The 14940-nt window shown below is 65.9% G+C and overlaps 1 protein-coding gene across 2 annotated transcripts in view; it reads right to left on the bottom strand.

Moving 5' to 3' along the window:
- Nucleotides 1-14940, bottom strand: part of TRAPPC10 (trafficking protein particle complex subunit 10) — a 98673-nt gene that overhangs the window by 14293 nt on the left and 69440 nt on the right. The window lies entirely within an intron of this gene.

The following is a 14940-nucleotide window of genomic DNA, read 5'->3' as shown; positions in this document are numbered from 1 at the left end:
GGGGGAGAGGGGGACACGGGGGAGAGGGAGACAGGCGGGGGAGTGGGAGACAGAGACGGGGGAGAGGGAGACACGGGGGAGAGGGAGACACGGGGGAGAGGGGGACAGACGGGGGAGAGAGGGGGACACGGGGGAGAGGGAGACACGGGGGAGAGGGGGACACGGGGGAGAGGGAGACAGACGGGGGAGAGGGAGACAGACGGGGGAGAGGGGGACACGGGGGAGAGGGGGACACGGGGGAGAGGGAGACAGGCGGGGGAGAGGGGGACACGGGGGAGAGGGAGACAGACGGGGGAGAGGGGGACACGGGGGAGAGGGAGACACGGGGGAGAGGGGGACACGGGGGAGAGGGAGACACGGGGGAGAGGGGGACACGGGGGAGAGGGGGACACGGGGGAGAGGGGGACACGGGGGAGAGGGGGACACGGGGGAGAGGGGGACACGGGGGAGAGGGGGACACGGGGGAGAGGGGGACAGGGGGAGAGGGGGACACGGGGGAGAGGGAGACAGACGGGGGAGAGGGAGACAGACGGGGGAGAGGGAGACACGGGGGAGAGGGAGACAGGGGGAGAGGGAGACACGGGGGAGAGGGAGACAGGCGGGGGAGTGGGAGACAGAGACGGGGGAGAGGGAGACAGACGGGGGAGAGAGGGGGACACGGGGGAGAGGGAGACACGGGGGAGAGGGAGACAGGGGGAGAGGGAGACACGGGGGAGAGGGAGACAGGCGGGGGAGTGGGAGACAGAGACGGGGGAGAGGGAGACAGACGGGGGAGAGAGGGGGACACGGGGGAGAGGGAGACACGGGGGAGAGGGGGACACGGGGGAGAGGGAGACAGACGGGGGAGAGGGAGACACGGGGGAGAGAGGGACACGGGGGAGAGGGAGACACGGGGGACAGGGAGACACGGGGGAGAGGGAGACACGGGGGAGAGGGAGACAGGCGGGGGAGTGGGAGACAGAGACGGGGGAGAGGGAGACAGACGGGGGAGAGAGGGGGACACGGGGGAGAGGGAGACACGGGGGAGAGGGGGACACGGGGGAGAGGGGGACACGGGGGAGAGGGAGACAGACGGGGGAGAGGGAGACACGGGGGAGAGGGGGACACGGGGGAGAGGGAGACACGGGGGACAGGGAGACACGGGGGAGAGGGAGACACGGGGGACAGGGAGACACGGGGGAGAGGGAGACAGGCGGGGGAGAGGGAGACACGGGGGAGAGGGGGACACGGGGGAGAGGGAGACACGGGGGAGAGGGGGACACGGGGGAGAGGGAGACACGGGGGAGAGGGAGACAGGCGGGGGAGAGGGAGACAGACGGGGGAGAGGGGGACACGGGGGAGAGGGAGACAGACGGGGGAGAGGGGGACACGGGGGAGAGGGGGACATGGGGGAGAGGGGGACACGGGGGAGAGGGAGACACGGGGGAGAGGGAGACACGGGGGACAGGGAGACACGGGGGAGAGGGAGACAGAGACGGGGGAGAGAGGGAGACGGGGGAGAGGGAGACAGACGGGGGAGAGAGGGGGACACGGGGGAGAGGGGGACACGGGGGAGAGGGGGACACGGGGGAGAGGGGGACACGGGGGAGAGGGAGACAGACTGGGGAGAGAGGGAGACGGGGGAGAGGGAGACAGACGGGGGAGAGGGAGACAGACGGGGGAGAGGGAGACAGACGGAGGAGAGAGGGAGACGGGGGAGAGGGAGACAGACGGGGGAGAGGGAGACAGACTGGGGAGAGAGGGAGACGGGGGAGAGGGGGACAGACGGGGGAGAGGGAGACAGACGGAGGAGAGAGGGAGACGGGGGAGAGGGAGACAGACGGAGGAGAGGGAGACAGAGACGGGGGAGAGGGAGACAGAGACGGGGGAGAGGGAGACACGGGGGAGAGGGAGACACGGGGGAGAGGGGGACAGACGGGGGAGAGGGAGACACGGGGGAGAGGGGGACACGGGGGAGAGGGGGACAGACGGGGGAGAGGGAGACACGGGGGAGAGGGGGACACGGGGGAGAGAGGGAGACATGGGGGAGAGGGGGACAGACGGGGGAGAGGGGGACACGGGGGAGAGGGGGACACGGGGGAGAGGGGGACACGGGGGAGAGGGGGACAGACGGGGGAGAGGGGGACACGGGGGAGAGGGAGACAGACGGGGGAGAGGGGGACACGGGGGAGAGGGAGACAGAGACGGGCGAGACAGACGGGGGAGAGAGGGGGACACGGGGGAGAGGGGGACAGACGGGGGAGAGGGGGACAGACGGGGGAGAGGGAGACAGACGGGGGAGAGGGGGACACGGGGGAGAGGGGGACACGGGGGAGAGGGAGACACGGGGGAGAGGGGGACACGGGGGAGAGGGGGACACGGGGGAGAGGGAGACACGGGGGAGAGGGGGACAGACGGGGGAGAGGGAGACAGACGGAGGAGAGAGGGAGACGGGGGAGAGGGAGACAGGCGGGGGAGAGGGGGACACGGGGGAGAGGGGGACACGGGGGAGAGGGAGACAGACGGGGGAGAGGGAGACAGACGGAGGAGAGAGGGAGACGGGGGAGAGGGAGACGGGGGAGAGGGAGACACGGGGGAGAGGGGGACACGGGGGAGAGGGAGACACGGGGGACAGGGAGACACGGGGGAGAGGGAGACACGGGGGAGAGGGGGACACGGGGGAGAGGGAGACACAGGGGACAGGGAGACACGGGGGAGAGGGAGACAGAGACGGGGGAGAGGGAGACAGACGGGGGAGAGGGAGACACGGGGGAGAGGGGGACACGGGGGAGAGGGGGACACGGGGGAGAGGGGGACAGACGGGGGAGAGGGAGACAGACGGAGGAGAGAGGGAGACGGGGGAGAGGGAGACGGGGGAGAGGGAGACAGGCGGGGGAGAGGGGGACACGGGGGAGAGGGGGACACGGGGGAGAGGGAGACAGACGGGGGAGAGGGGGACACGGGGGAGAGGGGGACACGGGGAGAGGGGGACAGACGGGGGAGAGGGAGACAGACGGAGGAGAGAGGGAGACGGGGGAGAGGGAGACACAGGGGACAGGGAGACACGGGGGAGAGGGGGACACGGGGGAGAGGGAGACACAGGGGACAGGGAGACACGGGGGAGAGGGAGACAGAGACGGGGAGAGGGAGACAGACGGGGGAGAGGGAGACACGGGGGAGAGGGGGACACGGGGGAGAGGGGGACACGGGGGAGAGGGAGACAGACGGGGGAGAGGGAGACAGGCGGGGGAGAGGGGGACACGGGGGAGAGGGAGACAGACGGGGGAGAGGGGGACACGGGGGAGAGGGGGACACGGGGGAGAGGGAGACACGGGGGAGAGGGAGACAGGCGGGGGAGAGGGAGACAGAGACGGGGGAGAGGGAGACAGACGGGGGAGAGGGAGACACGGGGGAGAGGGGGACAGACGGGGGAGAGGGAGACAGACGGGGAGAGGGAGACACGGGGGAGAGGGAGACACGGGGGAGAGGGGGACACGGGGGAGAGGGAGACACGGGGGAGAGGGGGACAGACGGGGGAGAGGGGGACAGACGGGGGAGAGGGAGACAGACGGAGGAGAGAGGGAGACGGGGGAGAGGGAGACAGACGGGGGAGAGGGAGACAGAGACGGGGGAGAGGGAGACAGACGGAGGAGAGGGAGACAGAGACGGGGGAGAGGGAGACAGAGACGGGGGAGAGGGAGACACGGGGGAGAGGGAGACACGGGGGAGAGGGGGACAGACGGGGGAGAGGGAGACAGAGACGGGGGAGAGGGGGACACGGGGGAGAGGGGGACAGACGGGGGAGAGGGAGACAGACGGAGGAGAGAGGGAGACGGGGGAGAGGGAGACAGACGGGGGAGAGGGAGACAGAGACGGGGGAGAGGGAGACAGACGGAGGAGAGGGAGACAGAGACGGGGGAGAGGGAGACAGAGACGGGGGAGAGGGAGACACGGGGGAGAGGGAGACACGGGGGAGAGGGGGACAGACGGGGAGAGGGAGACACGGGGGAGAGGGGGACACGGGGGAGAGGGGGACAGACGGGGGAGAGGGAGACACGGGGGAGAGGGGGACACGGGGGAGAGGGGGACACGGGGGAGAGGGGGACAGACGGGGGAGAGGGAGACACGGGGGAGAGGGGGACACGGGGGAGAGAGGGAGACATGGGGGAGAGGGGGACAGACGGGGGAGAGGGGGACACGGGGGAGAGGGGGACACGGGGGAGAGGGGGACACGGGGGAGAGGGAGACAGACGGGGGAGAGGGGGACACGGGGGAGAGGGAGACAGAGACGGGCGAGACAGACGGGGGAGAGAGGGGGACACGGGGGAGAGGGGGACAGACGGGGGAGAGGGGGACAGACGGGGGAGAGGGAGACAGACGGGGGAGAGGGGGACACGGGGGAGAGGGAGACAGACGGGCGAGACAGACGGGGGAGAGAGGGACACGGGGGAGAGGGGGACACGGGGGAGAGGGAGACACGGGGGAGAGGGAGACAGAGACTGGGGAGAGAGGGAGACGGGGGAGAGGGAGACAGACGGGGGAGAGGGGGACACGGGGGAGAGGGAGACAGAGACTGGGGAGAGAGGGGGACACGGGGGAGAGGGAGACAGAGACTGGGGAGAGAGGGGGACACGGGGGAGAGGGAGACACGGGGGAGAGGGAGACGGGGGAGAGGGAGACAGAGACGGGGGAGAGGGAGACAGACTGGGGAGAGGGAGATAGAGACGGGGGGGAGAGAGACAGAGACTGGGGAGAGAGAGACAGAGACGGGGGAGAGGGAGACAGAGACTGGGGAGAGGGAGACAGACGGGGGAGAGGGAGACAGACGGGGGAGAGGGAGACAGAGACTGGGGAGAGAGGGGGAGAGGGACACGGGGGAGAGGGAGACAGAGACTGGGGAGAGAGGGGGAGAGGGAGACAGAGACTGGGGAGAGGGAGACAGACAGGGGAGAGGGAGACAGAGACGGGGGAGAGGGAGACAGAGACGGGGGAGAGGGAGACAGACGGGGGAGAGGGAGACACGGGGGAGAGGGAGACACGGGGGAGAGGGAGACAGAGACGGGGGAGAGGGAGACAGGCGGGGGAGAGGGAGACAGAGACGGGGGAGAGGGAGACAGACGGGGGAGAGGGAGACAGACGGGGGAGAGGGAGACAGAGACGGGGGAGAGGGAGACAGACGGGGGAGAGGGAGACAGACGGGGGAGAGGGAGACAGACGGGGGAGAGGGAGACAGACGGGGGAGAGGGAGACACGGGGGAGAGGGAGACACGGGGGAGAGGGAGACAGAGACGGGCGAGACAGAGACTGGGGAGAGAGGGGGACACGGGGGAGAGGGGGACAGAGAGGGGGGAGAGGGAGACAGACGGGGGAGAGGGAGACAGAGACGGGGGAGAGGGAGACAGACGGGGGAGAGGGAGACAGAGACGGGGGAGAGGGAGACAGAGACGGGGGAGAGAGAGACAGACTGGGGAGAGAGAGACAGAGACGGGGGAGAGGGAGACAGAGACTGGGGAGAGGGAGACAGACGGGGGAGAGGGAGACAGACGGGGGAGAGGGAGACAGAGACTGGGGAGAGGGAGACAGAGACGGGGGACAGGGAGACAGAGACTGAGGGGAGAGGGGGAGAGGGAGACAGAGACTGAGGAGAGAGGGGGAGAGGGAGACGGGGGAGAGGGAGACAGAGACTGAGGAGAGAGGGAGACGGGGGACAGGGAGACAGAGACTGAGGAGAGAGGGGGAGAGGGAGACGGAGACAGACTGAGGAGAGAGGGGGAGAGGGACACGGGGGAGAGGGAGACAGAGACGGGGGACAGGGAGACAGAGACGGGGGAGAGGGAGACAGAGACTGGGGAGAGGGAGACAGAGACTGGGGAGAGGGAGACAGAGACGGGGGAGAGAGAGACAGAGACTGGGGAGAGACAGAGACGGGGGAGAGGGAGACAGACGGGGGAGAGGGAGACAGAGACTGGGGAGAGGGAGACAGAGACTGGGGAGAGGGAGACAGACAGGGGAGAGGGAGACAGACGGGGGAGAGGGAGACAGAGACGGAGGAGAGAGAGGGAGACGGGGGAGAGGGAGACAGAGACTGGGGAGAGAGGGGGAGAGGGACACGGGGGAGAGGGAGACAGAGACTGGGGAGAGAGGGGGAGAGGGACACGGGGGAGAGGGAGACAGAGACTGGGGAGAGGGAGACAGAGACGGGGGAGAGGGAGACAGAGACTGAGGAGAGAGAGGGAGACGGGGGAGAGGGAGACAGAGACTGGGGAGAGAGGGGGAGAGGGAGACGGGGGAGAGGGAGACAGAGACTGGGGAGAAGGAGACAGAGACTGGGGAGAGGGAGACAGAGACTGGGGAGAAGGAGACAGAGACTGGGGAGAGGGAGACAGAGACTGGGGAGAGGGAGACAGACGGGGGAGAGGGACACGGGGGAGAGGGAGACAGAGACTGGGGAGAGGGAGACAGAGACTGGGGAGAGGGAGACAGAGACTGGGGAGAGGGAGACAGAGACTGGGGAGAGGGAGACAGAGACTGGGGAGAGGGAGACAGAGACGGGGGAGAGAGAGACAGAGACGGGGGAGAGAGAGACAGAGACTGGGGAGAGGGAGACAGAGACGGAGGAGAGAGAGGGAGACTGGGGAGAGGGAGACAGAGACTGGGGAGAGGGAGACAGAGACTGGGGAGAGGGAGACAGAGACTGGGGAGAGGGAGACAGAGACTGGGGAGAGGGAGACAGAGACGGGGGAGAGAGAGACAGAGACTGGGGAGAGAGAGACAGAGACTGGGGAGAGGGAGACAGAGACGGAGGAGAGAGAGGGAGACGGGGGAGAGGGAGACAGGCGGGGGAGAGAGAGGGAGAGGAGAGAGAGAGACGGGGGAGAGGGAGACAGACAGGGGAGAGGGAGACAGAGACGGAGGAGAGAGAGGGAGAGGAGAGAGAGAGACAGAGACGGGGGAGAGGGAGACAGAGACGGGGGAGAGGGAGACAGAGACGGGGGAGAGGGAGACAGAGACGGGGGAGAGGGAGACAGAGACGGGGGAGAGGGAGACAGAGACGGGGGACAGGGAGACAGGCGGGGGAGAGGGAGACACGGGGGAGAGGGAGACAGAGACGGGGGAGAGGGAGACAGGCGGGGGAGAGGGAGACAGAGACGGGGGAGAGGGAGACAGACGGGGGAGAGGGAGACAGAGACGGGGGAGAGGGAGACAGACGGGGGAGAGGGAGACAGACGGGGGAGAGGGAGACAGACGGGGGAGAGGGAGACAGACGGGGGAGAGGGAGACACGGGGGAGAGGGAGACACGGGGGAGAGGGAGACAGAGACGGGCGAGACAGAGACTGGGGAGAGAGGGGGACACGGGGGAGAGGGGGACAGAGAGGGGGGAGAGGGAGACAGACGGGAGAGAGGGAGACAGAGACGGGGGAGAGGGAGACAGACGGGGGAGAGGGAGACAGACGGGGAGAGGGAGACAGAGACGGGGGAGAGGGAGACAGAGACGGGGGAGAGGGAGACAGAGACGGGGGAGAGAGAGACAGACTGGGGAGAGAGAGACAGAGACGGGGGAGAGGGAGACAGAGACTGGGGAGAGGGAGACAGACGGGGGAGAGGGAGACAGAGACTGGGGAGAGGGAGACAGACGGGGGAGAGGGAGACAGAGACTGGGGAGAGGGAGACAGAGACGGGGGACAGGGAGACAGAGACTGAGGGGAGAGGGGGAGAGGGAGACAGAGACTGAGGAGAGAGGGGGAGAGGGAGACGGGGGAGAGGGAGACAGAGACTGAGGAGAGAGGGAGACGGGGGACAGGGAGACAGAGACTGAGGAGAGAGGGGGAGAGGGAGACGGAGACAGACTGAGGAGAGAGGGGGAGAGGGACACGGGGGAGAGGGAGACAGAGACGGGGGACAGGGAGACAGAGACGGGGGAGAGGGAGACAGAGACTGGGGAGAGGGAGACAGAGACTGGGGAGAGGGAGACAGAGACGGGGGGGAGAGAGACAGAGACTGGGGAGAGACAGAGACGGGGGAGAGGGAGACAGACGGGGGAGAGGGAGACAGAGACTGGGGAGAGGGAGACAGAGACTGGGGAGAGGGAGACAGACAGGGGAGAGGGAGACAGACGGGGGAGAGGGAGACAGAGACGGAGGAGAGAGAGGGAGACGGGGGAGAGGGAGACAGAGACTGGGGAGAGAGGGGGAGAGGGACACGGGGGAGAGGGAGACAGAGACTGGGGAGAGAGGGGGAGAGGGACACGGGGGAGAGGGAGACAGAGACTGGGGAGAGGGAGACAGAGACGGGGGAGAGGGAGACAGAGACTGAGGAGAGAGAGGGAGACGGGGGAGAGGGAGACAGAGACTGGGGAGAGAGGGGGAGAGGGAGACGGGGGAGAGGGAGACAGAGACTGGGGAGAAGGAGACAGAGACTGGGGAGAGGGAGACAGAGACTGGGGAGAAGGAGACAGAGACTGGGGAGAGGGAGACAGAGACTGGGGAGAGGGAGACAGACGGGGGAGAGGGACACGGGGGAGAGGGAGACAGAGACGGGGGAGAGGGAGACAGGCGGGGGAGAGGGAGACAGAGACGGGGGAGAGGGAGACAGACGGGGGAGAGGGAGACAGAGACGGGGGAGAGGGAGACAGACGGGGGAGAGGGAGACAGACGGGGGAGAGGGAGACAGACGGGGGAGAGGGAGACAGACGGGGGAGAGGGAGACACGGGGGAGAGGGAGACACGGGGGAGAGGGAGACAGAGACGGGCGAGACAGAGACTGGGGAGAGAGGGGGACACGGGGGAGAGGGGGACAGAGAGGGGGGAGAGGGAGACAGACGGGAGAGAGGGAGACAGAGACGGGGGAGAGGGAGACAGAGACGGGGGAGAGGGAGACAGACGGGGGAGAGGGAGACAGAGACGGGGGAGAGGGAGACAGAGACGGGGGAGAGAGAGACAGAGACGGGGGAGAGGGAGACAGAGACTGGGGAGAGGGAGACAGACGGGGGAGAGGGAGACAGACGGGGGAGAGGGAGACAGAGACTGGGGAGAGGGAGACAGAGACGGGGGACAGGGAGACAGAGACTGAGGGGAGAGGGGGAGAGGGAGACAGAGACTGAGGAGAGAGGGGGAGAGGGAGACGGGGGAGAGGGAGACAGAGACTGAGGAGAGAGGGAGACGGGGGACAGGGAGACAGAGACTGAGGAGAGAGGGGGAGAGGGAGACGGAGACAGACTGAGGAGAGAGGGGGAGAGGGACACGGGGGAGAGGGAGACAGAGACGGGGGACAGGGAGACAGAGACGGGGGAGAGGGAGACAGAGACTGGGGAGAGGGAGACAGAGACTGGGGAGAGGGAGACAGAGACGGGGGAGAGAGAGACAGAGACTGGGGAGAGACAGAGACGGGGGAGAGGGAGACAGACGGGGGAGAGGGAGACAGAGACTGGGGAGAGGGAGACAGAGACTGGGGAGAGGGAGACAGACAGGGGAGAGGGAGACAGACGGGGGAGAGGGAGACAGAGACGGAGGAGAGAGAGGGAGACGGGGGAGAGGGAGACAGAGACTGGGGAGAGAGGGGGAGAGGGACACGGGGGAGAGGGAGACAGAGACTGGGGAGAGAGGGGGAGAGGGACACGGGGGAGAGGGAGACAGAGACTGGGGAGAGGGAGACAGAGACGGGGGAGAGGGAGACAGAGACTGAGGAGAGAGAGGGAGACGGGGGAGAGGGAGACAGAGACTGGGGAGAAGGAGACAGAGACTGGGGAGAGGGAGACAGAGACTGGGGAGAAGGAGACAGAGACTGGGGAGAGGGAGACAGAGACTGGGGAGAGGGAGACAGACGGGGGAGAGGGACACGGGGGAGAGGGAGACAGAGACTGGGGAGAGGGAGACAGAGACTGGGGAGAGGGAGACAGAGACTGGGGAGAGGGAGACAGAGACTGGGGAGAGGGAGACAGAGACTGGGGAGAGGGAGACAGAGACGGGGGAGAGAGAGACAGAGACGGGGGAGAGAGAGACAGAGACTGGGGAGAGGGAGACAGAGACGGAGGAGAGAGAGGGAGACTGGGGAGAGGGAGACAGAGACTGGGGAGAGGGAGACAGAGACTGGGGAGAGGGAGACAGAGACTGGGGAGAGGGAGACAGAGACTGGGGAGAGGGAGACAGAGACGGGGGAGAGAGAGACAGAGACTGGGGAGAGAGAGACAGAGACTGGGGAGAGGGAGACAGAGACGGAGGAGAGAGAGGGAGACGGGGGAGAGGGAGACAGGCGGGGGAGAGAGAGGGAGAGGAGAGAGAGAGACGGGGGAGAGGGAGACAGACAGGGGAGAGGGAGACAGAGACGGAGGAGAGAGAGGGAGAGGAGAGAGAGACAGAGACGGGGGAGAGGGAGACAGAGACGGGGGAGAGGGAGACAGAGACGGGGGAGAGGGAGACAGAGACGGGGGAGAGGGAGACAGAGACGGGGGACAGGGAGACAGAGACGGGGGAGAGGGAGACAGAGACTGAGGAGAGAGAGGGAGACGGGGGAGAGGGAGACAGAGACTGGGGAGAGAGGGGGAGAGGGAGACGGGGGAGAGGGAGACAGAGACTGGGGAGAAGGAGACAGAGACTGGGGAGAGGGAGACAGAGACTGGGGAGAAGGAGACAGAGACTGGGGAGAGGGAGACAGAGACGGGGGAGAGGGAGACAGACGGGGGAGAGGGACACGGGGGAGAGGGAGACAGAGACTGGGGAGAGGGAGACAGAGACTGGGGAGAGGGAGACAGAGACTGGGGAGAGGGAGACAGAGACTGGGGAGAGGGAGACAGAGACTGGGGAGAGGGAGACAGAGACTGGGGAGAGGGAGACAGAGACGGGGGAGAGAGAGACAGAGACTGGGGAGAGGGAGACAGAGACGGAGGAGAGAGAGGGAGACTGGGGAGAGGGAGACAGAGACTGGGGAGAGGGAGACAGAGACTGGGGAGAGGGAGACAGAGACTGGGGAGAGGGAGACAGAGACTGGGGAGAGAGAGACAGAGACTGGGGAGAGAGAGACAGAGACTGGGGAGAGGGAGACAGAGACGGAGGAGAGAGAGGGAGACGGGGGAGAGGGAGACAGGCGGGGGAGAGAGAGGGAGAGGAGAGAGAGAGACGGGGGAGAGGGAGACAGACAGGGGAGAGGGAGACAGAGACGGAGGAGAGAGAGGGAGAGGAGAGAGAGAGACAGAGACGGGGGAGAGGGAGACAGAGACGGGGGAGAGGGAGACAGAGACGGGGGAGAGGGAGACAGAGACGGGGGAGAGGGAGACAGAGACGGGGGAGAGGGAGACAGAGACGGGGGAGAGGGAGACAGAGACGGGGGAGAGGGAGACAGAGACGGGGGAGAGGGAGACAGACGGGGGAGAGGGAGACAGACGAGGGAGAGGGAGACAGGAGAGAGAGAGAGAGAGAGACAGGGGAGAGGGAGACAGACGGAGGAGAGAGAGAGAGACGGAGGAGAGAGAGAGACGGGGAGAGGGAGAGGAGAGAGAGAGAGAGAGAGACTGAGGAGAGAGGGGGAGAGGGAGACAGAGGAGAGAGAGGGAGACAGAGACGGAGGAGAGAGAGGGAGAGGAGAGAGAGAGACTGAGGAGAGAGGGGGAGAGGGAGACAGGAGAGAGAGGGATACAGAGACGGGGAAGAGAGAGAGACGGAGGAGAGAGAGGGAGAGGAGAGAGAGAGACTGAGGAGAGAGGGGGAGAGAGACACGGGGGAGAGGGAGACAGAGGAGAGAGGGAGACAGACGGAGGAGAGAGAGGGAGGAGAGAGAGAGAGAGAGACGGGGGAGAGGGAGACAGAGGGAGACAGAGATGGAGGAGAGAGAGGGAGAGGGACACGGGGGAGAGTGAGACAGACGGGGGAGAGGGAGACGGAGGAGAGAGAGGGAGATAGAGGAGAGAGAGGGAGACAGACGGAGGAGAGAGAGGGAGAGGAGAGAGAGACAGAGACTGGGGAGAGGAGAGAGAGACGGGGGAGAGGGAGACTGAGGAGAGAGAGGGAGACAGGAGAGAGAGAGGGAGACAGAGACAGAGGAGAGAGAGGGAGACAGACGGAGGAGAGAGAGGGAGACGGAGGAAAAGAGAGAAAGACGGGGGAGAGGGAGACAGAAACGGAGGAGAGAGAGGGAGAGGAGAGAGAGACAGAGACTGGGAAGAGGAGAGAGAGACGGGGGAGAGGGAGACAGACGGGGGAGAGGGAGACAGAGGAGAGAGAGGGAGACAGAGGAGAGAGAGGGAGACAGAGACGGAGGAGAGAGAGGGAGACAGAGACGGAGGAGAGAGAGGGAGACAGAGACGGAGGAGAGAGAGGGAGACAGAGACGGAGGAGAGAGAGGGAGACGGAGGGGAGAGGGAGACAAAGACGGGGGAGAGGGAGACAGACGAAGGAGAGAGAGGGAGAGGAGAGAGAGACAGAGACTGGGGAGAGGGAGACGGAGGAGAGAGAGGGAGAGTGACACCGGGGAGAGGAGAGAGAGACGGGGGAGAGGGAGATAGAGACGGGGGAGAGAGAGACAGACAGGGGAGAGGGAGACAGACGAGGGAGAGGGAGACAGGAGAGAGAGAGAGACAGGGGAGAGGGAGACAGACGGAGGAGAGAGAGAGAGACGGAGGAGAGAGAGAGACGGGGAGAGGGAGAGGAGAGAGAGAGAGAAGAGAGAGAGAGAGAAGAGAGAGAGAGAGAGAGAGACACTGAGGAGAGAGGGGGAGAGGGAGACAGAGGAGAGAGAGGGAGACAGAGACGGAGGAGAGAGAGGGAGAGGAGAGAGAGAGACTGAGGAGAGAGGGGGAGAGGGAGACAGGAGAGAGAGGGATACAGAGACGGGGAAGAGAGAGAGACGGAGGAGAGAGAGGGAGAGGAGAGAGAGAGACTGAGGAGAGAGGGGGAGAGAGACACGGGGGAGAGGGAGACAGAGGAGAGAGAGGGAGAGGGACACGGGGGAGAGGGAGACAGAGGAGAGAGGGAGACAGACGGAGGAGAGAGAGGGAGAGGAGAGAGAGAGAGACGGGGGAGAGGGACACGGGGGAGAGGGAGACAGAGGAGAGAGAGAGACAGACGGAGGAGAGAGAGGGAGAGGGACACGGGGGGAGAGGGAGACAGAGGAGAGAGGGAGACAGACGGAGGAGAGAGAGGGAGGAGAGAGAGAGAGAGAGACGGGGGAGAGGGAGACAGAGGGAGACAGAGATGGAGGAGAGAGAGGGAGAGGGACACGGGGGAGAGTGAGACAGACGGGGGAGAGGGAGACGGAGGAGAGAGAGGGAGATAGAGGAGAGAGAGGGAGACAGACGGAGGAGAGAGAGGGAGAGGAGAGAGAGACAGAGACTGGGGAGAGGAGAGAGAGACGGGGGAGAGGGAGACTGAGGAGAGAGAGGGAGACAGGAGAGAGAGAGGGAGACAGAGACAGAGGAGAGAGAGGGAGACAGACGGAGGAGAGAGAGGGAGACGGAGGAAAAGAGAGAAAGACGGGGGAGAGGGAGACAGAAACGGAGGAGAGAGAGGGAGAGGAGAGAGAGACAGAGACTGGGGAGAGGAGAGAGAGACGGGGGAGAGGGAGACAGACGGGGGAGAGGGAGACAGAGGAGAGAGAGGGAGACAGAGGAGAGAGAGGGAGACAGAGGAGAGAGAGGGAGACAGAGACGGAGGAGAGAGAGGGAGACAGAGACGGAGGAGAGAGAGGGAGACAGAGACGGAGGAGAGAGAGGGAGACGGAGGGGAGAGGGAGACAAAGACGGGGGAGAGGGAGACAGACGAAGGAGAGAGAGGGAGAGGAGAGAGAGACAGAGACTGGGGAGAGGGAGACGGAGGAGAGAGAGGGAGAGTGACACGGGGGAGAGGAGAGAGAGACGGGGGAGAGGGAGATAGAGACGGGGGAGAGGGAGACAGACGGGGGAGAGGGAGACAGACGGAGGAGAGAGAGGGAGAGGGACACGGGGGAAAGGGAGACAGACGGGGGAGAGGGAGACGGAGGAGAGAGAGGGAGACAGAGGAGAGAGAGGGAGACAGACTGAGGAGAGAGAGGGAGAGGAGAGAGAGACTGGGGAGAGGAGAGAGAGACGGGGGAGAGGGAGACAGACGGGGGAGAGGGAGACGGATGAGAGAGGGAGACAGAGGAGAGAGAGGGAGACAGAGGAGAGAGAGGGAGACAGAGACGGAGGAGAGAGAGGGAGACTGAGGAGAGAGGGGGAGAGGGAGACGGAGGAAGAGAGAGACAGAGACTGGGGAGAGGGAGACAGAGACTGGGGAGAGGGAGACAGACGGGGGAGAGGTTGACAGACGGGGGAGAGGGAGACAGAGACTGGGGAGAGGGAGACAGAGACTGAGGAGAGAGGGGGAGACAGAGACGGGGGAGAGGGAGACAGAGACGGAGGAGAGAGAGGGAGACGGGGGAGAGGGAGACAGAGACTGGGGAGAGGGAGACAGAGACGGAGGAGAGGGAGACAGAGACTGAGGAGAGAGAGGGAGACGGGGGAGAGGGAGACAGATTGGGGAGAGGGAGACAGACAGGGGAGAGGGAGACAGAGACGGAGGAGAGAGAGGGAGACGGGGGAGAGGGAGACAGAGACTGGGGAGAGGGAGACAGAGACGGAGGAGAGGGAGACAGAGACTGAGGAGAGGGAGACATACAGGGGAGAGGGAGACAGAGACGGAGGAGAGAGAGGGAGACGGGGGAGAGGGAGACAGAGACTGGGGAGAGGGAGACAGAGACTGGGGAGAGGGAGACAGAGACGGAGGAGAGGGAGACAGAGACTGAGGAGAGAGAGGGAGACAGAGACTGAGGAGAGAGAGGGAGACAGAGACTGAGGAGAGAGAGGGAGATGGGGGAGAGGGAGACAGAGACTGGGGAGAGAGGGGGAGAGGGACACGGGGGAGAGGGAGACAGACGGGGGAGAGGGAGACAGAGACTGAGGAGAGAGGGGGAGAGGGAGACAGACGGGGGAGAGGGAGACAGAGACTGAGGAGAGA

This window comes from Ranitomeya imitator, chromosome 3 (genome assembly GCF_032444005.1).
Source record: "Ranitomeya imitator isolate aRanImi1 chromosome 3, aRanImi1.pri, whole genome shotgun sequence".
Taxonomy (NCBI): Eukaryota; Metazoa; Chordata; class Amphibia; order Anura; family Dendrobatidae; genus Ranitomeya; species Ranitomeya imitator.
Note: the sequence above shows the minus strand (reverse complement) of the source record. Positions and strands in the feature narration are given on the sequence as shown.